Source organism: Phyllostomus discolor, chromosome 11 (assembly GCF_004126475.2).
Source record: "Phyllostomus discolor isolate MPI-MPIP mPhyDis1 chromosome 11, mPhyDis1.pri.v3, whole genome shotgun sequence".
Taxonomy (NCBI): domain Eukaryota; kingdom Metazoa; phylum Chordata; class Mammalia; order Chiroptera; family Phyllostomidae; genus Phyllostomus; species Phyllostomus discolor.
Window position 1 is genome coordinate 90,335,269 of NC_040913.2, and position 20,804 is coordinate 90,356,072.

The following is a 20,804-nucleotide window of genomic DNA, read 5'->3' on the forward strand; positions in this document are numbered from 1 at the left end:
GACAGAGAGAGAGAGAGAAACATCAATGTGCAGTTGCTGGGGGTTATAGCTGCAACCCAGGCATGTGCCCTGACTGGGAATCAAACCTGGGACACTTTGGTTCCCAGCCCGCGCTCAATCCACTGAGCTACACCAGCCAGGGCTACAGTCATGTTTTAAAACATTTTCTGTTCTCCAAGAGTACGAGTTTTACCTAAAAAGCCCAAAATTTAAAACCCAAACACACACACACACACATCCTTAGAGTTCATAATCTAATTTTGCATGAGGTTTGAAAACCTATAATGATAATCAAAATGTACGAACTTTGGATTGATATTGAAGGTATTCTGATTTTTCAATATAATGACAATTCTTTAAAATTAATTTTTCACCTTTTTTGTGTGTAGCTAAACATTTTGAAATGGTGTAATTTTCCCATCATAGAACAAGAAATTTAGGAACATATTTCTTGGCACATCATTCCAAAGGGAATTTACTGCAAAAGTAATATTTTAACAGCAGGCTTGGAGTAAGACTCATTGCTGTGTCATAGTGCCAGTTACAAAATTAGACACAGCCTTAAAGGGAATAAATGGGAGATTAAAATGTTTTTGAAGCTGCTCATTTGTCTAAACTTTATTAAAATTTCCATGAAAGAGTAATGATGGTGATCGATATATTGTCACACACACTGAACACAAAACAAAGTGAATGGAAGCGTGATCAATGGTTTTGTCTTAAAAATTGAGGTTACCGATGACCGGTGCTGTCGGAACAGTATTTGGATGAATTAAGCAGATGATACACTTCTAAGCCTAAAGGCAGGAGTTTAATTCAAACCAAAACACAGGAAGGAAAATGTTAGAAAGAGTTGTGAAGGTTTAAAATTCTAATTTGGATTAGAGTTTAATTCTAATTAGGACTGCAGCAAGCTGCTATTTCATGTAAAATAAAATTTGGATCATTAATGCATTTAATACTGATATACGGTGTTTACATATACATGTATCTCGGGAACTAATTCGGGGTATGAATAAAGAACTATGTCTTTTCCTTCGGTGTCGGTGTCCCTCCTGGTCTCAGGGTGGCACACGGCGGGTCCTACCGCGGTCCTTCCGGCTGGGGCCTTCACGACAGAGCGCCCTTCGGTCTCGATGCACTGCGCTTTGCCCGTGGACTGACACGCGCTCCCATTTCTCCTTCCCAAGGGCCTTCTCTACTCTGATTATTCCAACGGCCTGTGGCTCTGTCTCCGCCGGCGGGAGCCACGCCCGCAGGGCACCTGGAGCCGCATCTCTGTCATCTCCAGGTGAGTGGGCTGGTTCCCGGGCACCTGCTGCACGTGGGGCGTGGGAAGGGCTGTCTGTGGGGCCGTTAAACCACGTGCTTTTCTTTGTATTCTTTTTTAAGATTTTATTCATTTATTTTTAGAGAGGGAAGGGAGGGAGAAAGAGAGAGAGAGAGAAACATCAATGTGCGGTTGCTGGGGGCCGTGGCCTGCAACCCAGGCATGTGCCCCGACTGGGAATCAAACCTGCGACACTTGGGTTCACAGCCCGAGCTCAATCCACTGAGCTACACCAGCCAGGGCTTTGTATTCTTAAGGGGAACTTCAGTCTTTATTTTTTTAAAGCAATTTAGTATGAAAATGAGTCGAGGTAAAGAGGGAAGAAAGAACAAGAAATCTAATGGAGTCGGACAGACGGATGGACGGACAGGCAGGAGGGTGGCTGGGCACTGCTCAGGGACTCCGGAGTCCCCTCCATCTGGCCACCGTCTAGTTCTCCAGTCCTGTGCCCCGCCGCCCTCCCCAGCAGGGGCGTCCATCCACCCAGGAGCGGGGACCCCCAGGCCGGAGACCTCCCGGCCCTGACAAGGCGGTCCCTCAGCTCACCCTCCCTCTTCTCTCCAGCGGTGGCCAAAGGCTCCAGGTTTCCCCATGAAGTTGGGGTCTGCGTCTGCCAGAACCTTCTGGATCTCCGCTGTGGCGAAGCTCCTCATCTAAACATTGATTGTAGAGACTGAAAATGATTGAAAACTATCGAAGGGGAGATAAGCGTGATGCTTTATGTTGTGCCAGACACTGTGCTGGTTACCAAGTACACGCGGTAAATTGTCTCCATGTACGATGAAACCAGTCCATCCTGGGACACAAGTTCTATGTTTAGAACCTCCCACTATAAATGAGGTTCCATTTTTAAAACTTACTTTAGCGATGAGAACACCGACATATAGAGAGATTTTGGAAAATTTCTAAGACTTAATACCTGATAAGTGAAGGAAATTCATGCATAGCAGACCTGCCTTAGGGGGCTGCATTTTAAAAACTTGTGCTATGGTGCCACAGCAAAAAAAAAAAAAAAAAAAAAAAGTAAAAACAGTCAGAAAGAGCAGAAATCTGTTAACGCAATAAAGAGAATTGGATCTAGAAAATAAATGGAGGGACTGGTGTGGCATGATAACTTTGGCAGTTCATTTAGTAACAGTTGGGAAGACAAAGAGTTGGGTGCAGGTCCCACCCTGAACTGTGGTGGTGGGAGTCTGGAGAACATCTTTCCTAATATAAAAATTATGCCAGCAAAGAGCACATCAGGACATCCTCTGAAACTAGGGGGAGGGGGGAGAGTTGGAGGTTTGAGGAGAACACCGTTGTAAAGGAACCATGTAGGAGAGTGGGAGATAAAGGACCCTGGGAACTATGATTTTCGGTGACGTAAGAGTCACGACATTTGTATCAGCATAAGCGAGGCTGATGAGATGCACGGATGCAGAAATAGATATAAGAGAGTTGCGTTCAATTAAAAAAAATTGTGTTTTTGCCACGTAATTTTGAGCAGTGAGAAAAAGACAAGTAAGTGAAGGAATTAAGTGAAACATCATTTTGATTGTCCATGGGATTTAAGCTGACTGCAGGCAAGAGGGCACCGAATGGGGAGGGGAAGTGAAAATGCAGGCAGATTTGAAGCACCTGTGGGTAGAGTAGGGCTTTGGGGGGCGGAGTCTTGAGGGAAAGGATCTTTAATTCTGGTTGGCAGGGGTTGGAAAATGGAATGCGTGACATTGAGGTCATGTGCCTGGTAAAACGAGAGGCGTGGGCTTGCTGAGACGACCTATTCACGCGGGATGAGAGGGCATAACAAGGTCAGTTCAGTCGTACTGGGGACGGTGGACAGGGGCGTGGCTGTGCGTGCTGGAAGGGAAGGAGCGTAGATTTCTGGGCCCCCCTAGTGGTCTCTGCCGGGCTAAGCCAGGAGCTGAGCAAAGGAGATGCTGGGCAGAGGGAAAAGCAAGTGCAAAGATTCTGAAAAACAGCTCCGGGTGCAAGATACGTTAAAAAAAATGACAAAGAGGCCCTGTAGGATCAAGATAATTGAGGTTAGATCAGAAAAGTAGCTAAAGGCTAAATCAGATAGAAACCAATAGACAAGAGAGAGACTTGAATTTGCTTCAGGGAAATGAGTATTTCGAGAGTTTAGAGCTCAGGAATGATTTTATCTGACTTAAGTTTTGAATGGCTTATTTGGGATTTTGTAGAGACTGGTCAGATTAATAAACAGGTGAGCAAAGATGGAAGCTTAGAAAAAGGCGAAGGTGATAGAGTTATTGGTAATTTGCATATATTTTGAAATGAGAGACAAATCGGCTGTTGTTGGAATAAATGTACATTTGAAGACAGAAGAGTCACAGAAAATATAAAATCCTTGGACTAGCAACTGGCAGTTGAATTCCTGTTTACTGAAATGGAAGAGGCTGATGGAAAAGTTGTGTTTGTGTGGGAAAAAGTCATTTTTTAAACACACTGTATTTGAGATTTTTTTTAGTTGTACAAAAGGAGATATTGATTTGAAAGTTGGTTTCATGAGTCTGGAATTAATGGGTGAAGTCAGGTTTGGAAGTTTAAGTTATATTAATATTTTATTTATTATTGTGGTTGTATTTTTCCTAAAAATATTATAGTTATATAATTAGAAATATTTAGTCAACATTTAAATTTTTTTCTGCATATTTTTAAATAGGTGTAACCTTTTCTTGTTTTTTAACTTCTTACCGTTGCATTCTGTTTCATATCTTCTGGAAGTTACATTTTTCTGTATATATTAACTCTTATTTTACAGTTTCTACCTCTGTGAACTTAGCTTTTTCCCTGGGAGAACTGTCCCATTTCATTTGCATGCTCATTAAATGTCTCTTATTCTCTTTTCATTCTGCTATTCAGTCTGTTATGAGGCTTTTGTATTTTTCCCACAATAAAAAATTTAAAATAAAAATTATACCTAGCATGTTATCTTATGGATGCACTGCCCTCTCCTATCACTGTGAATGTAGTTTTTATATTCATTTTACATTCATTCAATGTTTCATACATGTTTTCCATATTATCTTTTGTGATTTTGAAAATTATTTCCTGTTTATTGAACTTAGTCTTTTCTAGGTATGGGATTATATTTTCTTAACGTGTTGCTGATTCTTGGCTCCATGCCCCCTATTTTGAACTCCGAGATCTCCCCTGGTCTGTGGTGTGAGTGCTGTGTACGCTCACCGCGCTCCGCCCGCAGGGCAGTGAGTAAGCAGGGGTGCACGTGGCTTCGGGGCACGGACAGTTCTCATTCCTGTCAGCGTCCCGGGTCTCCTGTCTGGGGGCCTTTCCAGACTCCTGTCCGCGGGGCCCCACTCTGAGCGCCTGCCCTCAGGCGGGCGTTTCCTTGGCTCGCTGTTCAGTTTCCTAAGTGGAAGGGGCGGGAGCAGAGAGTAAGAGGATCCCAGCGGCCCCTGCAAACGAAAGCCCCGCCCCGTGGCTTTCCCCTGCTCCCAAGATTTGCTGCATTTTAGTTCAGAGCCTCTCCCGCTGCAAGAGGGTTGCCAGAAAACTGAGGGCTCTGCAGGAATTTAGTAGCAACCTCATACACACACACACACACACACACACACATACACACTTTCAGAAATTCTTGTCAACATCTTGGTGTTAACCACTCTATCCCCACATGAGATAAACCTCTGAAATAAACCCCGCTATTATCCCCTATTTGCACAAGTGTACAATATCAGAGTCCAAACAATTTATGAAGGTGACAATATAAAATCATTGATCCAACCCCAGGCAGTTTGGCTACGGGGGCCATGCCCAGGCCACCATGTTTTGCCAGCAAGATTCCAGAATGCTCCTTTTCTGTGACGTGGGGTCAGGTTTGTTTCCACTGTTCATCCCCCAGTTCAGGGATGATGTTCTCTCTTCTCCACCTGCCTTTTCCTGGTGATGTTCTAGTGTTTTGTGCTTTTTCGGTGGGGTCATCTTCTGAATTTTTACAGAAAGGATAAGTTTTATGGGTAAAATATTTTTAGCAATTTCCTATGTTCATAATTTTAAGTCAAGTTACAATACAGCAGCACTTAAAGTTTTCAGCACTACTAATTTCATTGGCTCTTTTCATTGTTTTAATTTTTATCCTTTGTGTTTGAATATGAAAAGAATCCAGGGTAAATCTGAATTCTCTTAAATTATGTACAACATTGTGTTTATGTATATATTTCTGTTTTTCCCCCTGTGCAATGGGTCCAAAGATTTCATTAGGTCTTAAAATTTTGTAAACCACAAAAGACATTATGTAAGAAAATATCATATATATGTATATATATATGCACACACACATAGTTATTTTCTAAACAAAATAGGTAACTAAAAAAATACAGACCTAGCTACAAGAAATGAAGTTAAATAGTTAAATATTTTTCATTGGATTTACCATTAGAAATGAGAGTAAAAAAAGATCAGTAAGAGCATAAAAATGTTAAATCTTAAATCTCGCAAATACACAGGAACACAACAAATGAACATTTCTCATTTTCTCATAAAATATAGCATTATTTACAAACCACAGAAAACATACAAAATAGCTCTAATGGTAGTAAATATGTATTATCACCCTAAATCAAGCCTTAACTAATGACACTGTGGGAAAGGGTTGGTTTATACTGAGGCTAGGTATCTTGCAAATGAAAAGCTATTTAAGTGCTAAAATCAATTGACAATATAATCCCATGTTATCTGATGGGAATAGTGTACAAAAGATGCCTGGAAGTTGTTTGTTACAATGGCTAAATGAGATTCTACCTCTGGTTACTATCAACCCATACATTCATCATTATAAACCGCTTCATTTTTATTTTATTACATTGATTTACCTTAGCACCCAAGACAGTTTGTACTCCTACAAAATTCAAAAAACATTGATTTGCTTCAATTATTCAATACGTTACTGTATGGCTATTATGTCATTTAACATTTTAGACAAATCAATACAACTTTTTTTTTAATTGCCTGTCAGATACCTAAGGTATTGCAAATGTGTTTTGCTGGAATCGTTAATTTGTACTATGTTGATGACATTTTTATAAATCAACTAGTTTAAAACAATAAAGTAGCATACATGAGGGAAGAAGTGCTAGGATGTGCAATGAATAATTTAAACTGAGCGGAATGTATCACCCTGCAGAATTCTTTATTCAGTTCATAATAATTTTATTCCTCAAGGTAGCTGAAAGGTAGACTTGTTTTCTGTGGACATTGTATATGAGTGTTTTCTCTTTTAAACTCCACATAGATATAACAAATGAATACTAAGCAAGCTTAATGCATTGTTTTCTATTTTGAGAAATCTGCTACGGAGAATTTTGACAACAAGACAAGGAACCACTGTGTTCATGAAGACAAATCCACTTCAAATGATATTTTGCTATCTTGGCATAGGAGAGGGGGCTAAGAGAGTTCATTGAAATGGTCAGAATGGATTTATGCAGCAAGGTGATTATCTAACTGTGTTATGTCGATCTGCCAAAACTATCTTTTGTCCGATCGCACTGGAAAGAGTAATTGTGAGCGTTAGGCTGATTCTTCCACCTCGGATGAAAGCCCTGCATGGACAGGGATTTATGCCTGTTGTAATCACTTGCTATGTGTTATTTACAGTTAGAATTCATCACTCTGTATCCAGTTTTTAATATGCTTTTTAATTAGATGTTGACTTCATAGTTGAATATTATTACTTGGGATGACAGACATTAAACATATAACTGAACGCTTTTTCAACTTTCCATTGATTCCACCTCTATCAGACTTTCAGCTGAATAATTTAAATATCTTTATTACTGTGTTTCCGCTTCCATTTGACCCATTAAAATCTATTTTATTTACAATTACAGCTGTCTTTTTAAAAAGGAAGCCAGATTAAATCACTTTCCTCCAAAAATGTTCCACTGAATGTAATTAAAAGGAAATGATTTCCCAGGCCATCCTTCCGTTGGTCACTGCCTAGTTCTCAGCAGTCATTTTCTGTCACCCTTTTCCAGGCTATTTCATGAACACTGGCTTTCTACCATTGCCATCTGTATGCCAAGGTCATTCCTGCGTAGAACCAATATCAGGTCATTCAGGCCAAACTTACAGAGCCAATAGAAAGAAAACTCAATAATGTACACCAAGTAGAAATAAATTTCTCTCTCATGTAACAGATCGGGGTAAGCAAAGGAACCATCCAACGTGGTGATCTGATAAGTTCCTAAGTATCCGTCTATGTTTGCATTGCAGAAGCTCGTCATTGGCACCATAGGTGGAATTCTACAAAAGCTCGCTCCTTCTCTAAGCGGCCTGACCTATATCCGTTCATAGTCCTTTGGTTGCTCGTGTCCCAGGGCCAGCCCTAAAAGCTTGGGAAGTGTAGTTGGTAGCTGTGGGACTATGTATCCTGCTTAAACTTAGGAGAAGAGGTTTTATTCATTAAAAGGAAGGGGGGAAAGAATACTAGAGGAAACTAGCTGTCTCTGTCACAATGTCTTACATTTCTTCTTTCCTTGTTTGGACTCCAGATTTTAAAATGCTTCCTTCCTAGTCGCCATTCAGGTTTCAACTGAAATTAATTTTCTCAGGCACAGTTACTTTAATAACTGAGTGCATATGGTTTTTGTCATGACTCTTTACTGCATTGTTTATTCAAAGCCCTGCTCTGTACCTGAAAATATCTTGTAGATGTTGGCTTACTTTATTATTGTATTTTTATTTTTTTAATTTATTTTATGGATTCTGCTATACAGTTATCCCATCTCCCCCTTTTATTCCACTTGTCCTGCACACCCCCTCCCGCACCATTCCCCATCCCCCCTTAGTTCTTGTCCATGGGTCGTACATGTAAGTTCTTTGGCTTCTACACTCCTTATACTGTTCTTAACCACCCCCCGTCTATTTTGTGCCTACCATTTAGACTCCTTATTCACTGTAACCTTTGCCCCACTACCCCTGCCCGCTGATAACCCTCCCTGTGATCTCTATTTCTGTGAATCTGTTCCTGTTCTAGTTGTTTGCTTAGTTCTTTTTTATTTTTGTTTTTTTTTTTTTTTAGGTTCGATTGTTGATAGTTGTGAGTTTGTTGTCATTTTAATGTTCATATTTTTGATCTTCTTCTTTTTCTTAGACAAGTCCCTTTAGCATTTCATATAATAAGGACTTGGTGATGATGAACTCCTTAAACTTGACCTTATCTGGGAAGCACTTTATCTGCCCTTCCATTCTAAATGACAGCTTTGCTGGATAGAGTAATCTTGAATGTAAGCCCTTGCCTTTCATGACTTGGAATACTTCTTTCCAGCCCTTTCTTACCTGTAAGGTTTCTTTTGAGAAATCAGCTGAGAGTATTATGGGAGCTCTTTGGTAGGTAACTGTCTCCTTTTCTCTTGCTGCTTTTAAAATTCTTGCATCTTTAATCTTGGGTAATGTAATTACAATTTGCCTTGGTGTGTACTTCCTTGGGTCCAACTTCTTTGGGACTCTCTGAGCTTCCTGGACTTCCTGGAAGTCTATTTCCTTTGCCAGATTGGGGAAGTTCTCCATTATTTTTTCAGATAAGTTTTCAATGTTTTGCTCTTCTTCTTATCCTCCTGGCACCCCTATGATTCGGATGTTGGATTGTTTAAAGTTCTTCTGGAGGTTCTTAAGCCTCTCCTCATGTTTTGAATTCCTATTTCTTCATTCTGTTCTGGTGGAATGTTTATTTCTTTCTTGTAGTACAAACCATTAATTTGAGTCCCAGTTTCCTTCTCATCATGGTTAGTTCCCTGTACATTTTCCTTTATTTCACTTTTCATCACCTTCACTTTTTTCTCTATTTTGCAACCATACTCAACCATTTCTATGAGCATCCTGATTACCAGTGTTTTGAACTGTACATCTGATAGGTTGGCTATCTCTTCATTGCTTAGTTGTATTTTTTTCTGGAGCTTTGATCTGTTCTTTCATTTGGGTCATTACTTTTTTGGCTTGGCACTGCTGTTATGTAGTAAGGGGCAGAGCCTTAGGTATTTGCCAGGGTGGGACCACCCATGTTTCTGCATTGTGGTCACTTCCATCACCACCCACAAGCAAATTGGGCCATTCTGGTGCTGATTCCCACGTAGGTGGATTTGTGCATGTTCTAGGACCCTTTGGGTGTCTCCAGTGAACTCTCCTATGAGGCTGGGAATTTTTCCCACTGCTGCAACCCCCACAAGGTTTTTCAGGCAGAGGTTTTGAGGCTTTATTTCCCCTCGCTGAAACCATGGGTTGCATGGTTTGTCTAGGTCTCCAGTTGTTCCTCCCATTTTACCTGCAGGAAAATGAGGGACCGTCCACTCTATCAGACACCACCTTGCCTGCCCAGGTCCTCCAGCTGCCACCTTGTTGTGAGTCCTCTCTACCCTAGCTGCTCATCTCTGCCCCTCCTACAGGTCTGTGTGAGTATTTATTATTTAACTCTTTGGTTATCGAACTTCCATACAGTTCGATTTTCTGGTAGTTCTGGTTGTTTTTAAATGTGTTGTTGTCCTTCTTTTGGTTGTGCAAGGAGGCACAGTGTATCTGCCTATGCCTCCATCTTGGCCAGAAGTCCCCTTATTGTATTTTTAAATATCCTGCTCTCTTATTTTCTCTCCCAGGAAATGAATGCAGGTAAGTCCTTTGAGAACAGGAATTCTGTCTACGCAATGCTGTCTGTCTATACTATCTGTAACTAGGATGCCTGGTGCACAGTAGTCTCTCTAAACATTATGGAATGAATAAGTACAATGTTATACTCCTGACACATTTTGATGACATGTTATAAAGAAAATAGTTTTATTGTTGTCTTTCTTCCCTCTCATCCTTGCATGAGACAGAATGAATGTCATAGTAGCTAAACATTAACATAATATTCTGGTGCAATGCAGAGAATCAGAAGCGCTTAAGTCCACATTTTAAAGATATTATCATTTTTACATATATAAGTGACACAATCAATGCTGTAGTCAAGAGTTTTGATTCTCTTAACATCATGTCTCAACTGATTTCTGCACACTTGGATTAATTATCTAAGGAATGCTTACCTAAATATTTCCCCAGAAAGTCACCTGATTCCTCTATGACAAGAACTTCTATTACTGAAGGGGTTCTATTAATATAGGAGTTAAGACAAGCAAATGAAACCACATCTGTTATATATAGGGAGTGATGGCTACTATCAGAACAACTGAAACTGAGGCTAAGAATGTTTTGTGCAAAGCGTGAGTGACTTTTTAGTAGTTCCGAAGGAGAAACAAATTGTCCATGGAAGAGCACTTTAGAAAATGGAATAGTATGTGTGATTGTTGAAGGGAAGAATGACCCGCCTAATGTGGTCTCAGAAGCTCAAGGAGAGTCCGTTGTTGATGGGCTTGCAAATGTTTCTTTCTCTCAAATTGATCCTAAAATATGATATTTCATCACTACTATTGCAGCATGTTTCTGGTTAGCTTCTTTTACAATTCTTTTGTGTGAAGGGCAAATTGAACATTAATTAATTTAATTTTTGTTAACATTATCTCTAAATAATTGCATTTGGTATGATCCCATTACCAGGTTCCCTTACATAAGCAATCTCATTAACGGGCCCTGAGATGTCACTTTAGATCCGTTTGGTAGCAGAGATACAGACATAAACTCATTACATGATGCACTCTCTTGATGAGGTTTTCTCTGGCTATTGTTTGGGAGCAGTGTGCACATAATCTAGTATTTCTGGGAGGGATAAAGAAAATAATTTCCTAAGAGAAAAAGTTTATAAAGAGAAGGAAAGGGGAAAGAAATAGTGGAGGGAAAGAAACAAAGGCTAAAAAAGCAAAGGCATGAATTATTTCTTTATTGTATTTCACAGTAAGGTAATATTTATTAAAAGTTACAGAAGGATTTGTATAGGCTTTTCCATAGAGCTATTGATTATGACTTGATGGTATTAAATTATTTCAAAATAGAATAACTACTTTGCCATTTCTTCTCATTCCTTTTAAAAATAGTCTTTTTACTTAATACATTTTATTGAAGGGTTATATTTTTAAGAAAATGTGTACCAGGCATATGGGAAAGCTCATTGAATAGTTATGCTTATCCTCATTTTTGCATGTTATTTCCAACATAAAAAGTGCAAAGAATAATATAATAGTATGTACCAACCAGTGAGATTTTTTATTGAATTCATGAGGGCTACACTGATTAACAAAATTACACAAGCTTCTGGCGCACAGTGCTACAACACATCATCTGCACACTCTGTGTGCTCACTGCCCCAAGCCCAGTCCCCATCAAGTCAGGTCTCCATCACCACGTAGCATTTGAAACTAGTCTTGTACCTCAAAGGAAATCAGTGTGAAATGGGCACCATTCATTTGGATTTTGGATAAGGACTGAACAATACACTAAGCCGGCTGCATAGGTTGGGTCACATCTAATACCCTGCTGCACCAGAGTGCCCTCTTCCTACTGAAATACTGGGGCCCGTTTGGTGAGTGGGAGTGTGCAGCGGGGGCCAGGGCCCCGGAAACAGAAACGGCGCATCTCCAGAGGCTCTGTTTTAGGCTGGGATTGGCCACAGGTACTGCAGGCAAATACAACCGATTGGACAGGACAGTTTTCTAATACACTAACTGCCTAATGGCTGGGGGACCTGCATCTCTTTTCCTTGGGAAATTTTATGGGACCAAAAGCAAAAATTGTAAGAGGATGGTTGTTTTAAATTTTATTTTATTTATTTTTTTAAGATTTTATTTATTTATTTTTAGAGAGGGAAAGGAGGGGGAGAGAGAGAGAGAGGCAGACAGACAGACAGACAGACATCAATGTGCGGTTGCTGGGGGTTCTGGCCTGCAACCCAGGAATGTATCCTGGCTGGGAATCGAACCTGGGACACTTTGGTTCCCGGCCCACGCTCAATCCACTGAGCTACGCCAGCCAGGGCTAAATTTTATTTTTTATATATGGATATGGTTTAGAAAACTAACAGCACCCTAAGCTGTGTCACTAAGGACAGCAGTGTGTGCCTGGCCCCTCATATCCCGGATTTCCACTCCTCAGAGGCAAGCCTGTGATGCTCACTCTGGTTTCTTCCTTTAGAGTTCACTGAATCTCTACCTCCTGCTGCTGCACCTTATACTACCATTCCTAGGTTTTTCTTTTCGTAAGGCGGTCGGCAGCCTGCTGTGCAAGATGAGACTGCAGCCTTCTTATGTAATGTCCTCTTCCCCATTTCCCTCGCCACACACTCTTCCCAATGCTCTCGTATCTCAATTTCTGGTTCAGTGTGTAGTGATTGCATTGTGACGATCATAAATAGTTTTAAAAATGAGTACCACCATTTATTGTGGTTACATCTCCTGTTTTAGATGACCTCTTGCTTTTCTTGGAGATAATGATTATTTCACGGTTGTGTGTGTGTATATTTTCTTCCTGCCTCTCATTGATTGATTAACCCAGACCTCTCTGTGAAATGTCTCTAAACATGCTCACGTAATCTGTCAGGTAAATCATCACTTATTACATTTATTTTTTTTTTGGACTCATTCTCCTGGAACATTCTCTCTTCAACGTGCAGTTTGCCTTGGTTGTGTTCTAGACCAGCCATACAGTTGTGGTCACGGAGCTTCATGTTTTGTGCAGCTGGGGAGTCTGGGAGCTTTTTTCCTACACTGAACAGTCATTTTCTGGGTCTTCTATTTTTTTTCTTTTCATGCTTGACTTTTAGCATTTTTATAAAACATCTTCTCCAGTCACTTCCTGGAAAACAATAAGCAAATGTAAACATTTTGAGGCCTTAGTACTCTTAAATGGTTTTCATGTAGTTGCTATTTTTATTAAAATGGATATTGATATTTTGGGTACAACATTTGGATCGATATTTTGTTAAAACCCTAGGTATTTTACTATTAGCTTCGGGACAATCACTGCCATTTGCCCCCACTATTCATTTGCATAATCTGCCCCCCCTCCTTTTTTCCTTTGTGGTGTCTGTGTGCTTATCGAAACACATTGATTATGAACCATGATTTGGTTGCTATAGAAAGACTGAATAACAATAACTTAAATTAAATAGAAATATTTTTCTCTCCAGATAACTGTTTAAATGTTAGCAGTAGAGGGCTTAATATGATAACTCGACAAGATAAGGGATCCAGTTCATCTGCTCTTATTTCTCTGGTCATGTTGTGTGCTTCTGGTACAGCTGTTCCCTAAAAAATAGATGCACCCTAGAAACACAGAGCTTTGGTGAGGTACCACCCATTGTCATCCCTGCTGAAGACACATTTCTAAGATGTCGGAGGACCCGTCACCCTTCCTTGCTGGCACGCGTGTTACCAAATTCTGCCTGCTAAGACTTCATCCTCTGCTTCACTAGACACAGAATTAATGTGAATTGCTAATTATCTAAAAGGGTAACAGTGAATCCTGAAAATTTGGCCACACTTTCTGAAATGCTTTCATCAACGTGTTTTTTCTTAATTTGCCTCTATTTAAAATGGTGAGATAAACAACTTTCACGATCCAGCCGTAATTACGGGGGAAAAAAATGCATTCAACATACTGACTTGAGTGTGGCTGATTGCATTAGAATGTACTTGCTGTATTAAATTTTTATTACTGCTATAATAAAAAACTGCACCAACTTCGTGGCTTAAAGCAACAGAACTTGATTATGTTATGGTTCTGGACGTGAGGAATGTAAAAGCAGCCGGCTAGGCTGTGTGCGCCTTCTGAAGCCCTAGGTGGTAGGACAGGGGCAGGGCCTGGAAACTGCTCCTTTGCCTTCTCCAGCTTCTAGAGACCCTGTTGAGTCCTCGCTCCACAGTTCCATCCTCTCGCTCCTCGGACCTCTGTTGGAGTCATCTTGGCCCCTCCGTGACCCTGACCTGCCCACTTCCATTTGCATGAGAACCCTTGGGACTGCACTGGACCCTCCCCGTCCCGAGACAACCCAGGGGAATGTCCACAGCATTCTCAAGTTCATCACAACTGCAAAGTCCATTCTTGGCTGTGGTAGGCAACGTAATCACAGGTGCCGGGTATTAAGACATGGGCATCCCTAAATTATCATTATTCTGTCTACCACACTTGGATTTAAGAAAGTATTATCATTAAAAATTAGCTCTAATTAAAGTACCTAGTGTATTCTCTCTCTCACACACACATAGTACATTCCAAAGACAGACTCCATCATAACCTCCCAATAGAAAAACAATTTTCTCTCAATTTATTGAGAGTTTAGTCCCAAAGAAATAAAATTACCATTTTAAATAATAAACATAAGCATTTACTTCACTTATTTCCACTTTCATTATAATTTATCAAAATATACTATTTCACAAAACTGTTTTAATTCTACTTTATAATATAATCACTACCAAAACATATGTGTGTGTTAACAGAAATGGCATAGCTTGGGGGGGAATCCTGTACTTTATTTTAATGTAACACTGAACATGCTATTTCTCTATTCTGTCTTAACATATTGCATATATTGCTAATTAATTCTAGTGTTAAATGTACATTTTATACTAAGAAGCACATTTGGGTCTATTCAGCTGATTTTCTGACTCTTTTTCCAGTCGGTTACAAGGAAATGGAATATGCAGTTATTTGGTTAAAATAGCCATGGAAAAGTTAGTTATTTGTGCAAACCCAGCTGCTAAATTGACAGAAAAACTAATATATTGAACATGTATCTGTTAATTACATTAAGTGGGACAGCTGAATCCCTAAACTCCGTGAGATTTCTATGTTAATTAAGTATGTCAACCAGGTATTTTTCTATTTGTGGAGTGTTGTAACCTCAATATTTGGTCACCTTTTCAGACCACTTGGTTTTGGAAACCACGCTCAGAATACAATTAAGACATACTTTTAGGGCCCGCAAAGCACACACTGGGAGAAGTGTTAGCACACATGGAAAATGCCAAAGCCGCTTACCTGTGTGCTATCAAACAAGCAAGGATTTACTTTGTGAAAAAAAAAAGTCCACATAGTCTTTCTCGAGCCCTTGGTTCATGTGCTTTACTCGTTTTTTAAAAACTTCTATCGATGGGATTCCTAACTTACTTGGTTCTTTTCTGATTTTGGGGGGGTGGCATTCTTTAAGATCTCCTACTCTTGGATCACCTACAAACAAGGACACCTGCATCCCTCTCACCCTTGACCTTTGAGTCTCCGCTCCATCCCAGTGTCATCCCTGCCGAGAGCGACCTGCTGCTGTGACCCTAATGCACACCCAGTGCACCGCCCTCGGGTTTCTAGCTGTTTTTCCTCTGAAGCGCCGCTCCCGTGCGAGTTCCATGTTACCAAAACAAAGAGGCATTTGCAGTCCCTAGAAAGATCACCAATTGTTTTTTTAATATATGTGTCATTTCCCCCTTTTCATTTTGTCCTGTTTCTTCTTCCTGCGTCTCAAGCTATGTTTCCATTTACTTGTGCCTTCTTCAATTACATTAATCAGAATCTTACAGTTTTCAGTATAGAGGTTTTTCACCACTCTGCTGAAACTTATTCCTAAGTATTTTATTGGCGTGGGTACTATTGTAAATGAGATAGTTTTCTTTATTTCATTTTCAGGTATTTTGTTGTTAGTGTATAGTAAAACACTGATTTCTGCCAATCAAAATTCCAGTAAGTTTTCATACAAATACAAAAATAAACCCTAAAAGTTATATTGAGCCACAAATTATCCCATAAAGCAAAAACAATCCTGAGAAAGAACAAATCACATGCCCTGATTTTAACACATATTACAAAGCTATAGTAATCAAAACAGAATGGTACTGGTGTAAAAATAGGCACTTGAACCAGTTGTATAAAATTGAGAGCCTAGAAATAAACTCAAATAATATTTGATAAGGGAGCCATGGATACAAAGTACAATCTCTTTCATAAATGCTGCTAAGAAAACTGGGTAATCACTTTCAAAAGAATCTAATTAGACCTCTGCATTATACCATTCACAAACACTAACTTGAAATGAATTAAAGACTTAAACTGAAACTGCAAAATTCTTAGTAAAAAGCAGGGAAAATTTCCTGACATTGGCCTTGTCAATAGTTTGAATATGACACCAGAAATACAAACAACATAAGCAGAAATTAATTAATGAGACAACATAAAACTAAAAAGCCTTCTGCAAAGCAAAAGCAAAAATAAACAAAATGAAAAGGCAACCTATAGAGTGGAAGAAAACATTTGTAAACCATCTGGTAAGGGTTTAATATTCAAAATATATTGTAACTCATACAACTCAGTGAGAAAAAATAATTTGTTAAAAAATGGACAGAATACTTGAAGAGATATTTTTCCAAAGAAGACATAAATAAAAGCGGCCAACGCATACCTGAAAGGATGTTGAATGTCACTAATCATAAGGGAAATGCAAATCAAAACCACAATGAGATCTCCCCCCGCAGCTGTTAGCATTGCTGTGGACAAAAGAGGAAGGAGTCACAAGTAAAGTATTGACAAAGACGTGGGGAAGAGGGAGTCCTTGAGCGCTGTTGGGAGGAATGTGAATTGGTACAGTGACTGTGGAGAACGGCATGAGAGTCCTCAAAGAGTCAAAACAGAAGTGCCGTCCGGCCCCACCTCTCACTTTGGGGCACATGTTCAGAGGAAAGGGGGTCAGCGTCCCTGATAGCATCTGCACCCTCAGGTTCACAGTGGTCTTGTTCATGACAATGATGATGTGGAAGAAATGGAATGGTGACCAGCGGACAGATGGGTCGATAGACAGGACGTGAGACATTTGCACAATGGAATATTTTTCATCCTGGAGGAAAAAGTAAAGCCTGCTCTTTGTGATAACATGGGTGGAACTTGAGGGCATTAGGCTACTTGAAAAAAAAGCAGACAAAGACAAATCATGTGTGATTACTTATGTGAAATTAAAAAAAATGCCAAACTCCTAGAATCTAGAGAGTAGAATGCTGGTTGCCAAGGGCTGGGAGGCGAGCAAGGTGGGGAGTAAATCTGGGAGCTCTAATATACAGCATAACAGCTATACTAAACGGTGTGGTATTATATACTAGAATATCGCTACGAGTAAAACTTAAGTGTTCTCACCACACACACACACACACACACATACACACACACATGCAATGTAATTATATGAGTTGATTGAGTTTTTTTAGATTTTATTTATTTATTTTTAGAGAGGGAAGGGATGGAGAAAGAGAGAGAGAGAAACATCAATGTGCGGTTGCTGGGGGTCATGGCCTGCAACCCAGGTAAGTACCCTGACTGGGTATCGAACTTGCGACACTTTGGTTCGCGGCCCGAGCTCAAGCTGATTGAGTTTTTAACTAACATCATTTTGGAAATCATTTTGCAATGTGTGTTTCATATCATCATATGTGCACCTTCAATGAATACAGAGTCATATGACTGTTATATCTCAATAAAGCTGGAAAAAGTAAAATAAAATAAATTTTGTACATTTTAGTTACAAGGAAGGCATAAAGCACAGTTCCCATATCCCTCAGACCCAGTTATCTCTCAGGATGGTGCATCTAACGCTGGTATGCAAGGTATAATTAGTAAACCAATATCGATCCATAATTGCTAACTTACATTTCCTCGGTGGTTTGCTCCGGGACCCCGTACCGTGTTACATTTAGTGCTCTCGTTCCTTTAGGCCCCTCTCCACTGTGGCCGTTTCTCAGACATCCCCTGTATTTGATGACCTTAGCAATTTCAAAAATGACCGGTCAGGCATTCTGTAGAATGACGATTTCCTGGGATTTGTGTGATTGTTTCACAAGAGGAGATGAAGGCTGTGAGTGTGGGGAGCAAGACCATGGAGGTAAACCGTCATTCTTATCACCTTCTATTGAGCGTATGTACTATCAGCAGGGCACTTGGTACTGACCTTGATCCCCCCGCAGGATTCGTTTTTATCGGCCTTCTCCACTGTAGTCTTTTTCTCATTTCCATCCGGTACCGTTTAGAAGAAAGTCACTCTGCAGAGTGCCACAAAACAAAGACACCTTGGACTATGACACAAAGCAGTAAATAAATATCTATGAGCACACAGCAATGTAAACAGGCGATCAACTGAGTTAACACTGGGAGCGGAGAAAGATGTCCCAGGCAGAAGAGTTCCAAAGAGTTTAAGGAGAATCCTCACTCAAGAAGGTGGGTCGTGACTCCTACTTCCTAAGTGTCCTTCCTTTTCAACATTAAACACCAGAGTTGTGGCATGCTTCCTGAGGTTTGTAGAAAGAATTTTCAGGAAAGAGGAAAAAATTTCTCATTAGAGAAGTGATAGATTTGAAGCCTTGTAAAAATCAGTCATAAAAGTGTATGTTTACACTGCTCCTGGATTTTTTTCTGTAGGTTGGCAAAGATATATGTTAAGTATACACTGCTTGTATGTAGGAACACTTCATATATCTGTGTATAGTTATGTATGTGTGTGTGTGTGTGTGTGTGTGTGAATATGTGCAAAAAGATAAAGTCACTGTCAGCATATTCACTTAGGAAAGCCAAGCAATTTGTTAGGTTTGATTTGTTCCTAAGTAATTTCCATATTCTGGGGAAAAAGTGCCAACCAGAAAATTACAAAATCTGTTATGCTTTCCAAGATTATATTAAATTATCCTATGTACACATATATTAACAGTCATCTACACACCCATGCGTATGATGGATATATTTTAATATGTGTTAAATAATATTCAACATCATATAAATAAAAATCTGGTAAAACCCGATAATTTGGGGAAAACAACTTATGATATATCATGCACAAAATACCTTAGCAGCAACCAATAGTGGAATTGGCCATATTTAACTATACATTTTTTTTCTGATTATTTAGAATGGCACACTGATTTTTTTCTTAAATTTAAACTTATGGAAAGCACCATCATTTATTTGTGACATTTTATTTTGGCAAATTTCAGCCATTTGGAATCTCACGGAGGTGAAACTGGCATAGTGACACCAATGTGCCCGTCACCTGTGCACTTAACCACCGCATTGTTGTGAGTACACAGCTGTGTTGTGAGAACTAAAAACAAACCTTGACACGGGCAGAAAAACGGCTCCCTTCAAGGAGAGAGAAAGCACCCAGACTCCTGTGCAAGTTAGGTTCAGGTCTCTTCACCAGGCTGAGTTGTTAGTGATAACCAAAAAAAAAATAATAACTGTCTCTTAGGCACATAATGTTTGTAAGTTCAGGATTTTGTGTACTCAGAATTTTTTTCTAAATGACATAATCTTGCTCAAAACATCACCCAGAAAACCATTTGCTCTCACAAGAGACTTTTTAATTAACAGTCACATCTGTGCCGCGACGTTGTATTTTTGCAAAGCTAGCAACAAGCTAAACCACATTATTAAATTATGAAAAAATGTGTAAATCTCCAAGGACTTGTTTGGTGTTTCAAGAGCCAGAAGTAGTGATCTCTGTTTCTAGGGTCTGACCTTGATTGCTTAAAATTTTTGGTAACTGTATTATTAAATATTTAATAGTATAATATTTTGATCACCTTTTAAATATAAATGACATTAAAAATTAAGTTGTTTAAACTCTTAAAGGTTACCTGAATAAATCTGCTTCAAATGGATTTAAAGTTGCAGTAATGCTAGAAGATGCAATTTTCCAAAAGACTAATAAATCAATAGCTTAATAGTTAAATATATATTTAATTAAATAATGAAAGTGTAAAATCACTTTGTAGGGTAGGCTTGAATATACTGCAATATTACATTCTAATATTGCTAAATTTTAGCAATATTATATTTTTAGCAATATTCTAATATTGGTAAATGTTATTGCAATATTATCCTCATGTAATTTCTGTATACAAAAGCTTTATTTAAAAAAATTATCACTTGACTAATCATATGTAGGTTTAATTGCTACCATAAGATCACATCTGATATATTTTACCTCATTCTTCAGAATTTTCCTGTCATTTTTTTGCCTTGCATTTTAATATATTATTTTCTAATCATCCACTTGAAATATTGACTGGTTATTTTGCATTTTAGCTTTTCATCTTTAAATTAGAATTCAAACCCAATCCATTAACTTACACCTAATATTTGATAATAAAATATTGCAATAATAGGAATATGAAATCTATACTTCATAAATTCTCCTCTTTTTAAAATCTTTGCTAAGTTAATAGTTATATTCTGCACATATATAGTATTTTAGAAATGTAATCAGTTACATATTGAGCATATTGATAATTGCTTTCATTAAGAAAAATATAATTAGACAGTACAAAAGCATTTAATCTTGTTTCAGATATTTCAAATCATTTCATGGAAAACTGTGGAAGTTCTACTCAACTTTAAATCCCATGTAAATTGAAGAATTAGTTACAATTAATTTTATGGAACATCAAAGCAGAACTTTTAAAAAACCAGTTGTTCTTCAGAAGGTTTTGTGTAATACAATTTAATTCTCCTTCATATACTGGAAGCCAAGAAAAGCTGACTAAATTTGGTAATGATCAGCCTTACC